The following is a 21,247-nucleotide window of genomic DNA, read 5'->3' on the forward strand; positions in this document are numbered from 1 at the left end:
CTGGTGGTAACTCTTTGTGACACTGCCCAAAAGGTGAATGTTGCCCAAAAGGGGAATGTTGCCCAAAAGGTTTTTTCAGAGCAGGCAGTGGTCCTATGGACCACTGCCTACTCTGAAAAAACGAAACCAAATGGTTTCGTTATTTTTTTTATTTTACAACTCGTTTTCCTTAAAGGAAAACGGGCTGCAAAATAAAATAAAAAAACAGCTTTATTTAAAAAGCAGTCACAGACATGGATGAATTTTTTTGAGGTGGGTCTTTGCGACCCCATAGCGAGTCACAGACGACGTCTGAGACACCGTTCTGCATCCGCATTTGCGATTCGGAAATAGTGGGTCGCACGGACTCTCAATTTCCGAATCGCAAATGCGGAAGTTGCTACATCTGTCCCTTAATGTTTTTCCTAAATGTTGCTGGGGGGCTGCTGCCCTTCCTGCAGCTCCCGACAATGTGAAAAAGTTGACAGTGTCCTAGCACCTTCTAGGGGCAGCATCAGGAATAACAAATATTATTTTAAAAAGTCTCAGGCATCATGGGGGACTCCTTTACCGGAGAAATGAATAATAAATAAGTGACTCCTGATGCTCATTTTTTGTCCTTTTTGCAAAGTGGGTGCCCATCTGAGGCGCATCAACAACATTTAACGGGGCTGTGGGTGGAGCCCAGCCAGCACCCATACCGGTTGACCATGTGCCCACCTGAGGCACCCACATTTCCAAAATTGTTAGGGGATATGAGGAAGTCCCAAGACCCCCATGGTTCCTGCTGTCTGCCCACCTGCATCCAAACCAGTGGAAGATGGCATTTGTTTTTCAAAGAGGGTGCATCAATGCCCCTACAGGGAACTCACATGCAGATATTATTGTTGGCTGCTATGTGGAGAGCCTCAATGCCCCCACAACCCCTGCCAGCTCCCCAGCAAAAAATGATAGTGGTCTCAGTAACTGCTCTTGCTCAAGCGAGAGCAGCATTTTTCACTGCTCGCACCTGGGCAGGAGCAAAGTTGTGTTCCCTATGCTTGCACTTTACCAGACAAGAAACAGTACGGTCCCGGGGATGATGTCCCTGGGACACTTCTTGGGTCAGACCTTAGGGGTTGGAGTCCCTGGGTCCTGACTAGACTAAGGAAGGGAGGTTGTACCCACCTCCCCAGTAAAAAACGCTCACCCGGGTGCTGGGATCCCAGTGCCCAACTGTGGTTAAGGGAGAAAGGCTGCACGGGGCTGCACTCCCCCCCACTCAAATTCAAAACAGTTCCAGGGGATTGGGTCCAGAGGTCCCCCCTAAGGGGCCAAAAGTTTAATTTGTTTATCCAGTCTGCAGATTTGATGCTCCAATAAAAAAACTGGTGGTCTCCTGTCCTTTCGAAAATAAGCCGCTTGTGGTGGGCCAGAGCCCAGAGTGCCAGCGCTGTTTAGTAGATTGGAGAGGTGAGCGTATGGCCACCTCATTGAACTACTATGATGCTCTGAGGATCCCACTCCTCGGGCCATTTGGATAGTTCGGGGATGGAGGTGCACAGCCCTTAGCCCCAAGCTTCTATGAGTCCCTAGGGACACTATCTCTCAGGACTGTTTTAATTAGTAGGGGAGAGGATCACACAACCCCCGCTCCGAGCTATAGGGACCCCATCCCTAGGGTTGGGTTCAGCTTGAGCAGAAGGTCATGCAATCCCCCTAGTGAAGCTACAGATGGGCCCGGAGGACCGCATCTCCAAAGGTCAGTGTATTTTACAGGGAGAGGGAATGTCTGACCTACCTTTCAGAGCCTACATTGGGCCCAGGGACCCCAGCCCTAATAATGAAGTAGGACTCCTTGGAGAACACACTATATATAGATGATCAGAGCTAGAGGATTGCAAACACTAGAGCTCTCTGAAAAATAAACGTAAATGTAACACAATGTAGCTGATATCAACCTGGGGACTTAATAAATCTAATTTATAATATATTTGCAACTTTATACATTTACAATTCGCTACCCCAAAAGTGAACACTATGCAACAAAAGTTTTCCAAACTGAAAACTTTTAATATTTGTGTTACTATGATCATGAACACCAAAGACGAGAAAACACATTGACAAAACATACAATAGTAGTTCAGTGTGAATCCTGATTGGAAATTGTCTAGGAGGCAGGTCATCTGTATGTGATGAAAGAGTTGGACGGCTACACAGCTATCTGCCACTGTATCCTGAAAGGGAACAGTTAAAACAGGTCTTGAAGCTGTTATGGTCACCAGCATCATCTAAGAGTTTTTTCATAAGTGGGCAGACTTAAGCTAACTATAAGTAGTGGGAAAGATAACTTGCATAAATGATGAAATCACTAAAGTGAACCAGTATGCTTGGAGATATTTAGCAAGTTCCTTGCTGATGGTTCGAGGGACAGCATAGAAGACGTGATTCAATTATTTGATCTTAGTTTTGGTTCTCAGTAGCTCTATTTCTAGGACTTTATCAAGGTAAAGCTAGTATGAATTCACATCACAGATTAACTTGTGGTCAGTTGGGCTGGCAATCTTTTTGCAGGTTTGAAGATTGCATTCACCATAATTTATTTCTTGGCAAAGAAATTTACAACGTTTCCTCACATGTCTTCCGGAGCCTGGATCAGGATGGAGAAAGTCAGGTTACTGGACTGCTTGAGCATGGCAAATATATGTTTTGGTCAATTTTTAGAGATGTTTAAAAGCAATTTGATGTGAGGAGCCTTAGGGGATCATCTAGAGTTTGGTGGAGATCGTGCTCTGTTGCACCATCAACAGAATACCCTCCCCACCAAACTCACAGTCAGCCTGCCCTATTTATAGGTAGGCAGACCCACAGTATGTGAACAATAAGAGAGGACCACATTTATATATTTTTTGCTGGCATTGCCTAATTACAGATTGAAATCACCAAGAAGGAGTTGGCACCAAAGATCAACAGCTGGGATGTGATGAATGCCATGCATTCTTCAATGAATGTGTTATTTTCATGAGGGAATTTGTAGATAACATTAAGGGCCTCATTACCAGTTTGGCGGTCCATGGCAGAAAACCATTGGTGGTGTGAACCGCGCCGGTCTGAAGTCACATAAGTCAGAACACCCCACCACATTGGATAGCTTGAATAACCCACACCTGACACACATCCACACACCTACACACTGTACTATATAAGACACCCCGACGCAACCCACAATCCTTTGCAACCAGAACACAACACATAGAGAAAGACAAGCCAAAATTTAAAGCTATAGTAAAACAAACAATAGGCACCCTTACACATTTCATTCAGCACTCATCCCACACCTGCACAACATAAACAACACACAATTTAGTATCCCACACAATACACAAGTCACCCACTCACATCACAGCACCCACACCTCTTTACTAAAACAATTGAGCCCCATTTTCTATTACCTCACTGTCTTTCCACAACTACCGGTCCCCACAAAACATCCATGTTTTACTGATAATGCGTTGAGAGTCATGGTGGACAAATTTGTCAGAGTAGAACCATATCTTTTTTGGAGCACAGGTCCAGCAAACATCAATAGCTAGGAAAATAGAGTTGTATCAAAGGATAGTCGTCAGGGTGAATTCTGTAGGCAGTTACCCACTCACAAGGGAGGACATTAGGAACTGGTAGAATTACCTCAAGGGGAAGTTATGTTCCATGGCCGCTAGGCACCAGCTGGCGGTCCGCAAGACTGGTGGTGGACCCCTACTACCTACCCCTACATTCACATCATGGGAGGAGAAGGTCTAGGATATCCTGAGGGCCTAACAGGAATACCTGGGAGAGAGGAGTTTAGTAAGTCACTACACCATACATGTCACCAAAACGTTTTGTCTTGCATGCTCACTGATCACCTTTCCCGACCTAAATGACCAAACCACCCACCACCCCGTGTTCAAATGTCTAAGTACCCCTCTCTGCCTTGCCACATGTCAACTAAACTCACCTTGGGCCACAGTGTTTGTGTATGGCTTGTGAAGTACACGGACTGACAGCAGTACAACTCACAGCAGGCACTGTTCCACCAGTGTACTACATTTTAAAATGTCTTGTATGTGAAACTAACAAACAATGTAACCCTTCCTGAATGCACCATTGTTTAACAGTCCATGGCAATGACATCAATGCTGTGGCTCACTACCAGTATTATTACATGCAAAACGCAGCTACATCTATGTCCCCCCAACTGGCCTTTGGGAAAAAACTCTGTACAATGACAAATACTAACCTGGGGGGGACTATATGGGAAACTGGATGTTCTTGCAGTGCATCCATACAGAGGCCAAGGCCAAATGGTAACTTCCATACAGTTTACCAGCTCTGTCACTATTGTGCATTGTCCAGCTGCCATTTGAATCAATGATGCCATACACTTTGCTAGAAGATAAATTTACATTAGCATGTCTTTAGTCGGACAAGGTATGAGGGTATCAGCAGTCATCTAACCAACCAACATACTCCTAGTGCTTGGAGGATGGTGTATGCATTTGCAAATCTCTGTGTCCCACATTGCTCTAGCCGAGATTTGGAAGCAGCTGTCATCGTCATGTCAGGGGATCATGTAAAGGCAGTGTGTGCATGTAACATAGCATGTCTAGTTGTCAAAGTTAAGCATCACTTGTTGCATCACTTACAGCAACTGCGTGTTCCACTTATTCTACAGGTAACCTTGCCATTCCATCATGGAGAGGACACCAAAGACTGCCACTACCACTTTGGATGAAGAACCCAGTGAGGAAAACACCCCTGGATGTCTGGACTCTAAGGACGAAGCTGGCCCATCGGGGACACCTGGTCAGTCAATGACTGTGAGCTTTACCCAGCCCACATCCACTCCTCCCAGCCCTGTTGCATCCACATCACAGACAACCATTCACCCCCAAACCTCTGTCCCAAGGACAGTGTCTTCCATCATGTGATCCCCAGTATAGGTACCTGAGTCACTTGTTGTCACCCCTGACAAAAATCGTCCTGCCACCAGTGGGAGTGGTCACACTTTGCCAGGAGCACAGGTAAGGTGGGGGTAGGGTGCATGGTGAGGGATGGTGTGGCCAGACGAATGGGGCTCCAAGGGCAACAATGGACCAGGACACTATCTCCCAGGTCTTGGGAGCCGACCAACATCCCCAAGGCATGATGGGCTAGGTAGTGACCATGATGGGGAGATCAAACAGCTGCAGAGGGACAACCATCAGGAAACCATGCAGCAATGGCAGGCCCACAATGCCATCCAGGCTTCCATTGCTGGGGGCTGAGGGTCATGAATACCACCCTGAATAGGTTTTGTACCCAACATCAGGCCTTTTCCACTGGCAATGAAACATCAGGCACTTCTATATTTGTGGCTGCTAGTAGAATGGAGGCCCTGCCAGGGGAAGGGAATGCTTCAGACACCCCACCCTCTGTAGCATAAGAACCCCCCACAAATGTGGACGTCTACCCAGACATCCAGGAGGAAGAAATGCCAAGACTAAACCCACTGCCAGGAAGTGAACATCTACTGATGGGCTCTCCTTGTGTGGCACAGATACTCCCTGTTGACTGTTCTGAAACCTATCTCCCTTTCCCTATGGTACAAGGACACTGGACGTGTGTTTCCAAATGGTGTAGTAGCTACCCTGATGATTTCATTGATCATGACTGAACCATTCACTGTTTTGTTTGTGTTATTTTTGTTTCTCATCGCTCATTATGCTGTGCATGCCCCAATAAATACCACAGATCATGTGTTAGTGTGATTAATGAACCATATACAACTGTCATGTATGACAAGTCTTGTATCAAAATGTTCCTCTCTAATGTAAAGAATTTGTCATGATCTTTACACATATACTGTATAACCAGGATACGTATTGCATTCACAATGTATTATATACTTGAAACAAATCACTTGTATTGTACATTTTCCACATATTTATTTTGAGAGTGACAATTACCACATAGTGAAGCACTGCTGCTAACTTCAGTGTTTCAGCATAGGTGTCATACACTGCCAACCCACAGACTTCTGAGGTTAGGCACATGTCAGTCTTTCAGTATCCCTGAAGGCAAACATATTTGTTCAATGTATCATCAGCTAAAGCCTTATCAAATACCCATACTATAGCTCCAAAATAACCAAACCCCACGAAACAGACAGAGGTCAGTACTAATGTCCCCAGTCATGAGACCTTCCACTTACCATGGTCACATATCTGTCGGCTTGCCACTCACCTATGTTAGTCTTCAAAAACATGCACATTGGTCTGCAAAGTGGAAACACACTAATTGCTATGTACAAATTATTTCATATACAAGACAAACCATTATGATGTTAGAGGGTCTGGATATCACATTATGACAAATGATTGGCCCCACCTGCAATACCAAACAGGTCTTTAGTGTGGAAAAGGGCACTATCATCCGACAGTCCTGGCAGTTTGGGCATAGAACTCACATACCACAAATCTCATGCCAGATAATACCTAGTTTAATCCATGTTCACTTCACATGTCAGTCTGCAAATCCCATCTGGCTATGACACAGGCTGATATTGCCAAATGAGGATGAGCCAAACAATCTGCAATCTATATTTGACAACCATAAGGTATAGGCCCCATTGAATAATGTACATCACACTGCCAAATCATATGTACAAATCTGACTTTGATTGTGCATTGTGAAAACATTAGATTATGTACATAATACTTCTGTACACAAGTCCATGTAACAATCTGCATGCATATGTGAGTCATGGGCTTTGGAGCCACTCATGACCTATTTGAGGGTCATAATACGAACCTTATCTAGCATTCCTGACTTCATCAGTGTCCCACTGAATCACGTTTATTACATCACATCACATACCTTGAGGCAGTTGAAATACTGACTGATGAGATCAGCCCTGATGTCTCCAGCTTCATCTGCATTCTGCTCATCCTCAAATCTGGCAAATCTGCATTTCCACCCACAGGATCTGCTGGCTCCCCCTCATCTAGTATGACTGGTATCTGATGTCTAGGGGCGAGGTTGTGGGGTATGCAGCAGGCAACAATAATTTGACAAACCTTGTTGGGTGAGTAGAGGAGGGCTCCTCTAGACTTATCAGTGCTCCAAAATCTTGCCTTTAGGAGCCCAAAAGTCTACTCCAACACACGCTTTATCCTTCCATGGGCCTTATTGAAGCAGACTTCACCTGGTGTGGTTGGGTACGTCACTGATGTCAACAACCAAGGACTGTTGGGTAGCCAGAGTCCCCTCTAAGGTATAGTAGCAACAATCCAAATATTAATCTTGGACATCCACATATATGGTAGCAGATAAAAGGTACAGACACACATGACATATATGACTTGCCAATCAGTCAGGCCCTCTCTGTGTATACTTGTGTCATTAGCAGTGAGATATTGCTGTTACACATGATGAAGGAATCATGGACTGACCCACGATACTTTGTTCAAACTTGTGAAATGTAGAGGTCAACCAAATAGACCACTGGGACATTGATGGAGTCAAAGTGTTTCCTGTTCCTATACCTGTTCATTGGCACTTGGGGGAACCAAGGCTACATGAGTGCCAACTACGGCTCCAACCACATGTGGAATGTATCCCAAAGCATAAAAATCAGCCATTACATGGGCCAAATCCTCATGTTGGGGAATTCTGATGTAGCCGTCCAGGTATTTCAACAATGCAGACAGTACAGCCTTGAAAACCAGACTGAACATTGGCTGAGACATCTCTGCAGTAAGGACCACTGTATTTTGAAAGGAACCAGTGGCCAGGAATGGCAGCACTGACATGACTTGGACAAGGGGAGGTAAACAGTTGGGATTATGAATGGCAGGCATTGGTTCTGGCTCCAACTGACAACAGAAATCCATTATAGTTTGGCTATCCAGGTAGGATATTTGGATGACATGCCGCTCCTCCATTGTGTGCAGGTCTGCTAGTGGACAGTACATTGGAGGTTCTCTTGCTCTTCTCATGCCAGGGTATCTATGTGGGACATCACCAGAATGTATGTGTATGACTCAATCTATACATCATAAGTATTATCTCACCAACATCACAGATGATACCATATGATGTCACATGAAACAGTGAAGAAGTTGTACTCTGCACATACCTAGGTAACATTTAGCTAAATACTGTAATCACATCACCCAACCCCTAGCATGTTCTTTAATTGGAGAAACATGTCACTGACTGTAAAAGTGACATCAACTTACTTAGCGTGCGAAACATATTTAGAACACCTATACTATGTTCAGATTGTCATTACTGTGCTGTCAATACTGTTTCATGTACATAACGTAGGATACATGCACATTGCTCCATGTTTGCCTAAAGACAGTAGTTAAGACATTATTGTCAATATGATTCTTAGTCAATGACGCACCTTTCATCACCTTAACGTACATATATGAGCCTTAAAATGGCAGCTGCCTGACCTACAGTACTGGACATCAGGAAGTGACCTAACTCCACCAGCAGATGTTGTCATGGCGGCAGGTAATCACAACTGCAGTGGACATTGCCACTGAAACTCATTGCTGCTTTTGGTGGACTTGGGCCAATGGCAACATCCGCTGGTGGAGACGGTATTGTTTGTGGTGGACGTGACCGCCATCTCATACTTCATGCCTCACTTGACTCCTGACACTGCTTCCAGCAAGACCTCCACAACTTGAGCTGCTGTGTATTGCCTCTGGGAGCAATCATGCCACATCCAGCAGGTGATAGGGCTCATGCCTTCTTGCCTGATAAGTTGGACAAGGGCAAGCTTGTGGAGGACTTTCTACCCCTGTATGGACAGCTATATGATGTACCAGAGGACCAGGTAAGTGCAATGCGATACCAATGTTTGAAATGTTGAGTATTTGATGATGTTGATGGAATGTTGTAAAATGAAGAATTGGGATCCTATATGTGGATAGGTGGACATGTGCACATGTGCTTAGATAGTTTTGAGCCCTTATATATAGTAGGGAGTATGTGATGTATGTACCCTGACCCACCTAAAAACTGTAGAACAAGTTCATTGAAGGTGGTGTCAGAAATACTTGTATACTCATACAGTGTTTAAATACATGCTTGTGGACGGGTCATATGTTTCTAGCCAACACCTGGTACTGCATATGCATGTTATATGCCTGACTCCACTTCACACCTGGCCTGACTGTAGATGGCTTTTCAACATAGAAGGAGATGTTGGAGGAATTGTATGGCTACTTGCATTAACGCTTGTTTCACCCTTCTTGTTTTGGGGTGGTGCATGTGGACATGACTTTCTCCACTTGTCTGTGTCATCCATGCAGGTCTACGCTCACTAGAAAAAGGGGATTTGGCATGCCATCCCTAAGAATGTTCAGACCCTGGGGTTCCACAGCCGGCGGAGCACCCACTGTAGGAAGCGGGGGAGGACCTGAGATTCTGGACCCGGAAGACTGCAGAGACCCAGCTGGGGGTGTCCCTAGGAGGAAGGGGTGATATTCGGACCCTGAACCCCTAATGGCCCACATATTGGTTGTGGCCTACCCTGAGTTAGATGGGGGTTTGAGGGCAGCACAGCAGCCACAAGGGGGTAAGTACTGACTAAACGCATTTTCATCCCTATGCCAGGTCAGTGTATGAAGTGATAGAATCTAAGCTGTAACAATGTGGTAAGTGCAAAGGGTCACAGATCTCCAAGGAACACATAGACGTACAATCCTCAACATTGGTGCACAGGTGTACACATTCTATTGTGTATAGGGACATATTACTCTCCTATGTTATCCCTTCTGTAAAAAAGCATATGATGATGCACATGTGGCTGTGTCATATGTGCACCACTATACTGCTTTATATACCCTGCTGGCTGTTGCTTTTTACCTGCAGATCCATACTCCCAATATCATGTTAAATTGTTCAGGTCTTTGCCCTCTGTCCATTCCTTTGCCCATTCAAATGCCCTTTGATCCATGTCTATGTGCAACATAGAGTCTGAAAGGTTTAAGTAATTCCTACTTTTCATAAGATTTCTGATGAGTTGCAACTTCATGTGAGGGTGTGATGTATATCTGACACATCACATGCCATACTTGCTAATCTTACTCCGAGCTGCTAGGAGGTTTACCAATTTGTTAAGTGAGGGCTTTACATTGGCCCTTGTAATCTCTCATCTGAGTGGACATTCTGCAAATTGGAAACCATGGAGGTATTGCTAGACTACTGTTGCAACACATACATTGATATCAGATCTCTGAACATTAGTACCATGTGAATGTTCTTTAGATGGTAAGTGGCTACACAGCTATTTCCTTATTCATTGTGTTGTGGGCATGCAAAATAGGCCTGGGCATCTTATTAACAGGTACAGTCTTCACTTTTTTTTGCCAACACCATATATACATTGTAAGGTTCTGCCATAAATGAACATTGTAATGTATTATAAACATACTTTCTTTTGCTATTTTAGATATGTTTTGAATGGTTTAGTATGATAACCTATTGTTTACACTGACTACATTGTTGTGCAGGTGTGGTAGTTCACATATGTGTGTTGAATGGTATGGTCTGTGTAGTCAGTCATTTGACTTGCCTCAAGGTGTATGCTTCTATCATGGTATCCTCAGATGTGGTTTGTGTCATTGACATGTTCTATCAGTTGTAAGACTACTCATTTCTGACATGTGGATAATGAAGTTGCCACTCAGAAATTGAGCTATTGATATTGCCACTCATCATGATATGTTGAAATGTATGTGGCCTACATGCACATTGTATTTAATGAGTAGTTATGCTACCTGTGGTTGTCAGTGGGAAAATGATATGAGCTAAATAGGCCCTCATGAGTGTGCAAGACTTTGTTTATAGGTAGAGAATGACTAAGATGAGTAGGTAAACAAAGTAAGTATCATCCTTTCCTTCATCACTATTGGTACATGTGTTGATGATGTGTTTAGACTATATTATACTCCACATTTGGACATGCCAAATATAGTAGGTGCATGTTTACACATTTCAGTTGTGAAGGTTGTAACTTGAAATGGTTTTGCCTTGTATGCAACATGCTGTCTTGTGTTTAGCATATGATAAAGTTCCTGTCCTGGTACATGACATCAGGCAATTTTGTAAGTATCTGTAGATTTTGTGTATGCGATATGTGGAAATCAATGTAACCACTATTTCCCACAGCTTGGTTGTTGGTTGACCAGGCTAACTAGGTTGCTGTTGATAGGGACCCAGAATCATATTGCCTAGTCAGCTTGTTGTGAAATGCTTAGTGTGATAGCTCTACTGACATGATAGTATGTAGGTGTGAGATAGGTGGCTTAGCTGGTATGTGAAATTGTTGTTATAGATTGTATCTTGTTGCAGCATGATGTTGACCTTAACCTTGTTGTACCTGGGGGTGTAGTACAACTAGATATAATGTAAATGATGTGTACACTGTGATGTTAGTGTATGAAAAGAATGTGATGACTGTACCTCTCTTTCTGTTTTCCAACACCAACATCGGCAGGTGAAGGAGAGAGGGCAAAGCTGAGTGGGGAAGCTGCTTGCCATGGGACCTCCAGTCATGAGAACATCAACACCAAGGGACCTAGTGGCCCAGAGGAGGAAACATGATCTACCTCATCTTCTGAATCCTCCTCCGGTGGACAATCCCTGGTGGTGGTGGCCAATATGGGGTCACCCCAGCACCATCTCTGTACCCCACACCTCTTTCTACCACCACCCTCCCTGGAGCTCTCCATCCAGTTGGCCATGCCCACTCACCCAAGAGGGTGGATATCTCCTTTGCCACAGACACCTCTGCCCCAGCCCCTGTTAGCCCTGCTGCCCTCAGTGAGGAGGCTATTGACCTCCTGAGGGCCATCTCTGTGTGTCAGTCGATCATCGTGAATGCCATCCAGGGACTGGCAACTCATATCCAATGGAGTAATGTGTTCCTGGAGGGCATTGAGGGGACACTGGCTGGCCTACAGAGATCCTTTCACGCTCTGGCCTCCACACTGATGGCAGCCAGTCGTCCTTTGTCTACTATGCCCCCTCCACCTTCCTCTTCCCAATCCCAAGCCCTTCTTCCTCAACCCAGCCAAAGCACACAGACAGGCATGCATCCACCTCAACATCCAAGGGTAGCTCAGACAATCATAAGCACCACAGGACACCCCACCGGCATACACATAAGCAACATTCGGATGCACCCAATAGTCAGAACCTGCCCTGACACCCCCACCACCCACAGCATCATAGACAGCAAACCTGACACACCTGCAGACACCATACCAACATTCACAGACCCAGCCACTATACATATCCTACCCACTGATAGCACCACAGCTGACCCTCAGACATCCACCCCAGCACCACACCTGCAGACACCACAATCACTGACACTCCTACAAGCAACCCATCCACCATACCTGCAGTCACCACCCCAACAGACAGCCATGCACCCACCACTCCATCTCCCAGCACCTCCACCCCCTCAGTTCAAAACACATAAATGCTCTCACTCACCCAATAGATACCCACCACCCACAAGCATCCCTCCCACAAACATGCACCCAAGACATCCACACCAACACCTCATACAAACACTCCCTCTCCATCCACGCCGAAACCCTTTTGCTATGACCGTCCCCTTATATGTAAAAAAGCTTTCCTTTCTGAGTTTGCCCTTTTCCCTAATCCTCCACCCCCTGTGAAACCCCTAAATATGCTGTTTCTCTCCCCAAGTACATCCCTTCCACCTCCAAGTCCTGCCCTACCCCCCTGCAAGTACCCATGCCTCTCCCCCTGCCAAGAAGTCTACCTCTCCCATCAAGACCCACCCCTCTCCCCAAGTCTAGACCCCCTTGCCAAGCCAAATCTCAAAACCCCCATTGCAAGCCTAAGCTCAAACCCCTCCCTCTGTCACCACCCCCCCAGAGAATCACTGAGGTGCATTTAGTGCACATTCATTGAAGAAGGGACTGGCCTATGTCCTTTGACTTTATTCTTATTTTTCCTGAAAATGTATTCAGACCACCCAGTTATTGGTTTCCTGGTTACACCTTTGTCCTGAATTTCTTTTACTAGATTAGAGTTGTCCCTGGCTGAGATTGGTTGGGTGTCAATATTTGTATGTTTGTGGTGCTTGTGCTTCCTGTATTGTGCGGCCAGTATGTGTGGGTGTGTTTAGTGCTTTTGTCCCACAGGGATAGGGTGTGTGTTGTGTGATGGGCATGTGTATGTAGCAGAAATGTTGTTGTCATGGTACTGTGTGGTGTTTAGGTTGACATGTGTTTGGTGCTGTGTTGTGTGGCTTGTGTTCTATGACCGTGTGAGTGTGCGTGTTTTGGCATGGTATGATAGGTACGATATGCTGTGTGTGTCGATTTGTACATTGTGTGATTGTGTAATTGTGTGTGTTCTTTCCCTGTTGGTATTACGTTGTGTTGTATATGTGATGTGTCCCTGGGTAGTGTCTATTGTGAGTGCTTGTCAATGTGTTGACGATAGTCCGGTTGTGGTGTTTTTGTGACATGTTGTGGTAATATGTGGTATTGTGTGAGACTGGGCCTGTGTTGTGTTTCCGTGTGTAAGCGTGTGTTTTTTTGATGTGTGTGTGTGTGTGCTGGCTGTAGTGAGAATACTGTGTATGTGTGGTTGTCTGTGTGGCTGTATGTGAGTGTGTGTGTCAGTGTAGAGTTATATGTGAGTGTCACCCTCACACTCCCTTCCTGATGGTATTTTGTGTAAGTGTACAAAAATTAACAATGTATAACAGTAACAGGTAAGTGTGTGTACTTACGGTTGCTGTCGCCATCGAAGATTCATATGTTTTTCAGTGAGCAGGAGCAGCAGGATGACCTCTGGTTCTGGTACCATGGTGGCTCCAGAAGAGAATGGCTTTCTGAAGGTCAGTGTCTCCTTTTATAGAGTTTGTTTCCACCTGGGTTTCCATGGGACCGCAGTGAAAATCTTGGCGGTGTGCAGCCTCATAATATGTCCAGCAGAAACATGGTCTCCGCCAGCCTACAGGTGCCTTCAGTCATCCGTGGCGGTCTGACCGCAGTGGCGGTGATGGGTGTGCTTTGACTGTATCCCATAGGGATACCACCAAAGTCATAATTTGGCGGTCTTCTCCGGCAGCCTGTTGGTGGCATGACCACCACTGCCAGCATGGCAGTCCAGGGACCGCCAAACTCGTAATGACCCCCTAAGTTTTAGAATAGAAACCATATGATCAGAGAGTTGCAGAGATAAGCACTGTAGGAAGTGATAGTGAACACTTTGAAGTGTGTTGAAGTTTTACATGCTTTTCTGAATAAAATCAACTCCATCACTGTGTGTCTGCCTTAATGGTCACACATTATCGTGGTTTAGTGTGCGGGGAGAAGTATATCCAAAACATTCGCAGTATCACTACCTTCATTGCTGCCTAGCACATGGTGGCTGGATGTGAGGTCAAAATCATGGCCCATATGGCCATGGAGAGTCACCAGGTTGGAAGCAGCACATTTGAGAAACCTTTATGTTAACCATGCTAATAATAAAAATGCAGCAGAGAATAAACCTAAGAATTATTACAATTCAAAGAATGTGGCTTGGATGTTGAGGTATGTGGATGACAAGGCATGATGTTCAAGTGAGATGGCTGTTTTTCAACATTTTTTGGACTGCAACTCTTGACAATTTTCCTAGGTACGCACCCATTTAATAATGGATACCTTTGTGAGCACTGAGAACCCCTGACCACTAGTACTAGGTTTTACCTCTGTCTTGAGGTAACCCCCTCTATTTTTGACATTTCTAACATCTGATGTGTCCCTTTACTCAAAGGAAGCCACAAAATGAGAAACAAAAGATTGGCATTTCTCAGTGACACCCTCAGCGTACTCCTCTACCACATTGCTTCAAGGCAATAATCCCTACAGCACATTTTCCCAGGTTCTGACTGTGTCAGTATTTATAGGTTTTTGGGGTGCAATAGCTCCACCCGCAGTTGAAGCATGCTGGCTTCCTCTTCTGACATAATTCTGAGGGACTTGTCTGTGGACACAAATATAATTTCTGTTGGATCTGTCTGTTGTCTTTGACAAAGTGCACTACCACACCTCACTATTGAGGCCAGAGGAATTGGCATTCATGGAACCCTGCAAAACTGGATCTCCTTCCATCACACTCACATCTCACTCCTGCCTTTCACTTCAAGAACTGTCTGCATTAACTGTAGCATTCCATAAGGCTCATTATCTTTCTTTTCTTTTCAAAATCTACTTCAGATTGCATCCAAACAATATCTCGTCCTTCATCCTACCAACCTACTGCATTTACTCAGATAGCACACACATCATTCTGAATCTGGGAAACCAATAGACACTATGCACAAATTGGCTATACTACAATCTCAGACCCAAAAACCAATAGATACTGAGAAACCATCTGGAATTAAACTTGTGTAGATAATGTAAGAATTAATAGCATACAACTATGGGTCCCCAGGAAAACAGGCCATCCACATCTTAATTAAGTCATTACAAAATCTGGGAATGATGACGGATTACGGGCTATCACTCACCACCACTTAATTGAGTCACAAGAAGAACTTTGCACACGTGAACGATTTGAGACGCCCTCTCATATCTAGGTTTCTGACAGAAAATAAAATACAATTTCATAGCTACCCTTCACAACAGTCTCTCACACTCTTTCTCTGTCCCATTCTACCAGTGGAGGAACATTTTTTTAACCCTGTCTTCTTTATACAGGGAGTATAGTTATGAAATTCGCCCATAGCAAAGACAAACATCCAAGAACATCTAGGATTTAGGAACTTAGAGGCTCATTACGAGTTTGGCAGTCCAAATGTGGGACTGCCAAACTCATGGGGAGGCCGCCACTGCCATGGCAGTGGTGACACCCCTGCACCTTATTACAAGGTAACCACCGACCTGACCTGGCTTACTGGTGGAGACCTTGAAATAGAACGTTCTCGCTGATCTGACCGGCAGGAACAGTGCTACGAGAAAGCACTCAGCTCACTTAGAAGAGCTGAGTGCTATATCGTAGCACAGAGGGGGCGTCCAGCACCCTTGGAATGTGCACTGTCTGCAAAGCACAGAGTGCACATTTCGATGGTGCTGGGCCGGGGGCCCTCTGTACATGTTCTCAACCAGTCTTTTAATGGTGATGAAACTGCCATGAAAAGGCTGGTGGAGAACAAGGTTGAAATCAGCAGGGTGGCGCTGAGTTCAGTGCTGCGCTAGCTAATTACAACCAGGACCACTGTCACCCTGTCAGGATCTAGGATCCTGGCTGAGACTGCATTCAGCTGGCAGTCCGACAGCCAAGCTTGTAATGTAGCAGACGGGTTGCCACAGCCACGGGGGTCCAACCGCCACAGAGAAGCTGCAGGTGTTGTGACTACTAGCCTCTCAATAAGGCCCTTAGTAAAAGATCTGACTTGTTCCCACTATTTGCTGAAGAGAAACAACAAACTAAAGAACCAGTAGTAATTTTCCATACATGAAGATATGGATGGCAGATAATTCAGGGCCATTCCCATATACAGGCAGAATCAAATATCACTCTTATGGTTGGTGAGTGCACTCTCAAGGGCAAGTATCACTCGCTCTCTTTTTGCTCTACTCCACACCCAAAAGTATGTACACAATCACAGTGACTTGAATGAGTATGCCACTGTTTATAATGCACAAAAATAAAATTCTTCCTGTGTAGGCCACAGTCACAATCCACACCCTTCTAACCAGAGACAGGACCAATCTATAGTTTATGTATTCTGACCCTCATTCCACAGCACTAAATGCTTAAACACTGTAGCATATGGCTCATAGATTGTAAACTTCAGGTGTTGTTTTGCGTCATGCTAGCTCTATTGGAAAGTCTTAATAAATCTGGACCGTGGACAGCTTGGCACATGTGCTGCATGGACAGATTTAAAAAAACAAAAAAACATTTATAGCATAAGATCATTTAGAGTCTTGCAATACCACTTCTGATACTGCTTATGTCAATCAGATCACACAATTATATTTAAAGTGCTGGTGATGTTGTTCCTTAAAAATCTAAACCTTGTCTGCTAATTCTACTCTAGACACAATGCTGGAAAAGGTCTGAATATCACAAAAAAGAGAAGACAAATACAAAATTGAAAATAAATAAGGATTGAAGGCGTAATTTAAGTAAAAGAAATAACTGAAGTGGAAATGTGATCAACTATATGACCATAATATTTCTACAAAGCTGTCTAATTCAGTAGAAAACAAGACTTCACTTTTAAAATACACCAAAGTCACGGAGCGTTGTAATTGGTACAATAAGTGGAAAAAATACAGTTTACCTAAGAAAAAAATCATTCATTAAATAGTTGAATACCCTAATTTCTAAATATTTGTATTTGTTTTTTTTTACAAAAATGTATTTACAAATACAGGTGATATGATAAACCAATTAAAAATCCGTATTAATATACTAAAATTATGACACTAGCAAAGAAACAGGTGCTATCGGGCATGTCATCATATTATTTCAATAAGATCAAACTGATGGCTAGAATGCTTGATTTTATCTCAGCCTTTGCAAATCACTTGGGTCACATCCCAGTCCATTGTTTTTTGTGGACTATGCCACTCCAAAGACCGTTCATATGCATATCAGTCGTGACCCTGCTGCAATAGGAACAGTCAGCCTGAACTGCCAGACTGGCAATTGCTCAAGCACAACTAATCTGGGGGTGATTTGGTGCCTTCTGGAGGAAGCCTCGCCTGCCATTTTGGGATGCATGTACTGTTACCAGTGGAGCAGGATCAGTAATGATTAGCATATTGGGGTATCTCTGTCTAAAGTGGTACAGTGGGTGAAAAACAATGGGTGGAATACTACCTTGAGCAATTGCCAGCGGTTTGACTGTTTGCAGGAACTTCATCTGTTGTGGTGTTTCGTCACACTTTTCCCCATAGCCTAGATGTAAGGAAAGGGGTTTTAGCACTGAAGTCAGATTTAAAACAACTCACTTGTCTAGTTCATCCCTGCTTCTTTAAAACAACATGCCAAAGAACAACTGCTACATTTGAACAGCCAAACAACAGAATAAATTCTTAGGAACTGCAAGATGGTGAAAATCGGGAATGGGTACAGAATGTTGTCTACAGTTACTTTTTCTATGGTTGATATAATCAATGTTGAAAAAGCTACATTCTAATTGAATGTGTATTTTTATATTCCTATCTTCTGCACTAAAAGAGAATGCATTTCTTCAAATTTGTCGTTTGCGTAATATTTGGCTCAGACGCCGTGACTGGTGCTATTAAATAATATCAGTGTGCGGAACACCAAAGCTGTAGTCCTAAATCCACCACAGGCCTCTTGAAACCACTGCCAAGCACTCTCTAATCGTTTAACTCACTTTGCAGGATCCTGCTTTCTTTCTTGGTGACAGTTTTCCTGTTTTTCTCTTCCTCTTTCTTTCCCGATCGCGTGTTCTCATTTACTTGCGAGAAATGTCCAATGAGGAAAAATAAAAGCCCGTCAACAAAAATGAGTGGCGATTGGCCCCACCTTCAACTACAGGCTCAAATAGGAGTCCCGCTCTCTCTCAAACAAACAAACAAAATAGATAGATAGATAGATAGATAGATAGATAGATAGATAGATAGATAGATAGATAGATAGATAGATAGATAGATAGATAGATAGATTGTTGAGTTATAAAATAATAACATTTCGCCTGATAAAAGACACTTTGTTAAAAAAATAACAATATTGTAACATGAATATCCACCAGCAGTAAGTTGCACAATGGTTAAACGCAGGTGTTTGCTTAGAACAATACCTAAACCGTCTAAAATGTCAGCATTCATTTGGCTTAGCATTGCAAATGTTTTCTAAATTCATCATTCCTTGCAAATACTTCGATTCAAAACTCCGAATTTCATACACTTAAACACCAATACCATTGCACGTACAAAATTCCAATGGTTCTTAACATTTTTTAGTTCTTAAAATTTCATGAGGCACTCTTTTAAAAAAAATACACTAGAATTATTAACAGCGTTCACTAATAGTTCTTGATAACTAGCACAGAAGATTATCAGATTCTTAAATCGTTCTTAGAATGTTTGCACATTTTATCTTTACGTAGACGATGAAGGCATTGGGCGTATGTGTGTGTGTGAAGGGTTTCTTAGTTAACACAGATGCCAGAGGCATACAACATAGCGAGAGGAACCTCTTCGGGAACTTGAAACTTGACTCGGTTCATAGTTTGCACTAATTCTGCCAAAGCTATATTAAGCCACATGCAATTCCATTCCTTTGTCTACCAGGGATTAGAGGATCAAATATAAAACACCCCAGCTGCCTCCAAAATACTGCAGGTCATTACATTCCAAGCAGGGCTATGCAAACTGGCTCCTCTCATCTGACCCAACAACCTGTCTCCAAAACACTAAATATGGGGACGCGCTGCGCTTAAGGTCGGAGTGTGTAGATCACTGTAAGCCCATGCCAGCAAAGTATATCATTTTGTCTTCAATTTAGGACACGTCTGAAAATTGAGATATTCAGATCGATTTTAAATTAAGCATATGATTCATCAGTGAGACTGACCAACAGATGACTGATGTAAGACCAGTTTCCACATACAGCTGGACTCTTATCCATTGACCTTATTCCTCTTTGTGTTCTCTATGTTTTCTATAAGCACTCTGAAGTGGCCAAGCTGTGTCCTGCTGAACAAGCACTTTTATGAATGTGAATGTATATTTCCAAGTGGAATACTATGTTGTAGGAAGTTGGCTCTGTATGCACTATTTCAAAGTAAGGAATAGTATGCACAGAGTCCAAGGGTTCCCCTTAGAGGTAAGATAGTGGCAAAAAGAGATAATACTAATGCTCTATTTTGTGGTAGTGTGGTCGAGCAGTAGGCTTATCCAAGGAGTAGTGTTAAGCATTTGTTGTACATACACACAGGCAATAAATGAGGAACACACACTCAGAGACAAATCCAGCCAATAGGTTTTGTTATAGAAAAATATATTTTCTTAGTTTATTTTAAGAACCACAGGTTCAAATTCTACATGTAATATCTCATTTGAAAGGTATTGCAGGTAAGTACTTTAGGAACTTTGAATCATTTCATTAGCATGTATACTTTTTACATAAAACACAATAAGCTGTTTTAAAAGTGGACACAGTGCAATTTTCACAGTTCCTGGGGGAGGTAAAGTAATGATAGTTTTAACAGGTAAGTAAGTCACTTACAGGTTTCAGTTTTTGATCCAAGGTAGCCCACCGTTGGGGGTTCAGAGCAACCCCAAAGTTATCACACTAGCAGCTCAGGGCCGGTCACGTGCAAAGGTCAAAGAGGTGCCCAAAACACATAGGCTTCAATGGAGAGAAGGGGGTGCCCCGGTTCCAGTCTGCCAGCAGGTAAGTACCCGCGTCTTCGGAGGGCAGACCAGGGGGGTTTTGTAGGGCACCAGGGGGGACACAAGTCAGCACAAAACGTACACCCTCAGCAGCGCGGGGGCGGCCGGGTGCAGTCTGCAAACACGCGTCGGGTTTTCAATGGTTTGTTATGAGAGATCAAGGGATCTCTTCAGCGTTGCAGGCAGGCAAGGGGGGGGGCTCCTTGGGATAGCCACCACCTGGGCAAGGGAGAGGGCCTCCTGGGGGTCACTCCTGCACAGGAGTTCCGTTCCTTCTGGTGCTGGGGGCTGCGGGTGCAGGGTCTTTTCCAGCCGTCGGGAAATGGAGTTCAGGCAGTCGCAGTAAGGGGGAGCCTCGGGATTCCCTCTGCAGGCGTCGCTGTGGGGGCTCAGGGGGGACAACTTTGGTTACTCACAGTCTCGGAGTCGCCGGAGGGTCCTCCCTGAGGTGTTGGTTCTCCACCAGTCGAGTCGGGGTCGCCGGGTGCAGAGTTGCAAGTCTCACGCTTCTTGCGGGGAGTTGCAGGGGTCTTTAAATCTGCTCCTTGAAACAAAGTTGCAGTTCTTTTGGAGCAGTGCCTCTGTCCTCGGGAGTTTCTTGTCTTTCTTGAAGCAGGGCAGTCCTCAGAGGATTCAGAGGTCGCTGGTCCCTTGGAAAGCGTCGCTGGAGCAGGTTTCTTTGGAAGGCAGGAGACAGGCCGGTAAGTCTGGGGCCAAAGCAGTTGGTGTCTTCTGTTCTTCCTCTGGAGGGGTTTTTCAGCTCAGCAGTACTCTTCTTCTTGTAGTTTCAGGAATCTAAATTCTTAGGTTCAGGGGAGCCCTTAAATACT

This window comes from Pleurodeles waltl, chromosome 2_2 (assembly GCF_031143425.1).
Source record: "Pleurodeles waltl isolate 20211129_DDA chromosome 2_2, aPleWal1.hap1.20221129, whole genome shotgun sequence".
NCBI classification, from domain to species: Eukaryota; Metazoa; Chordata; class Amphibia; order Caudata; family Salamandridae; genus Pleurodeles; species Pleurodeles waltl.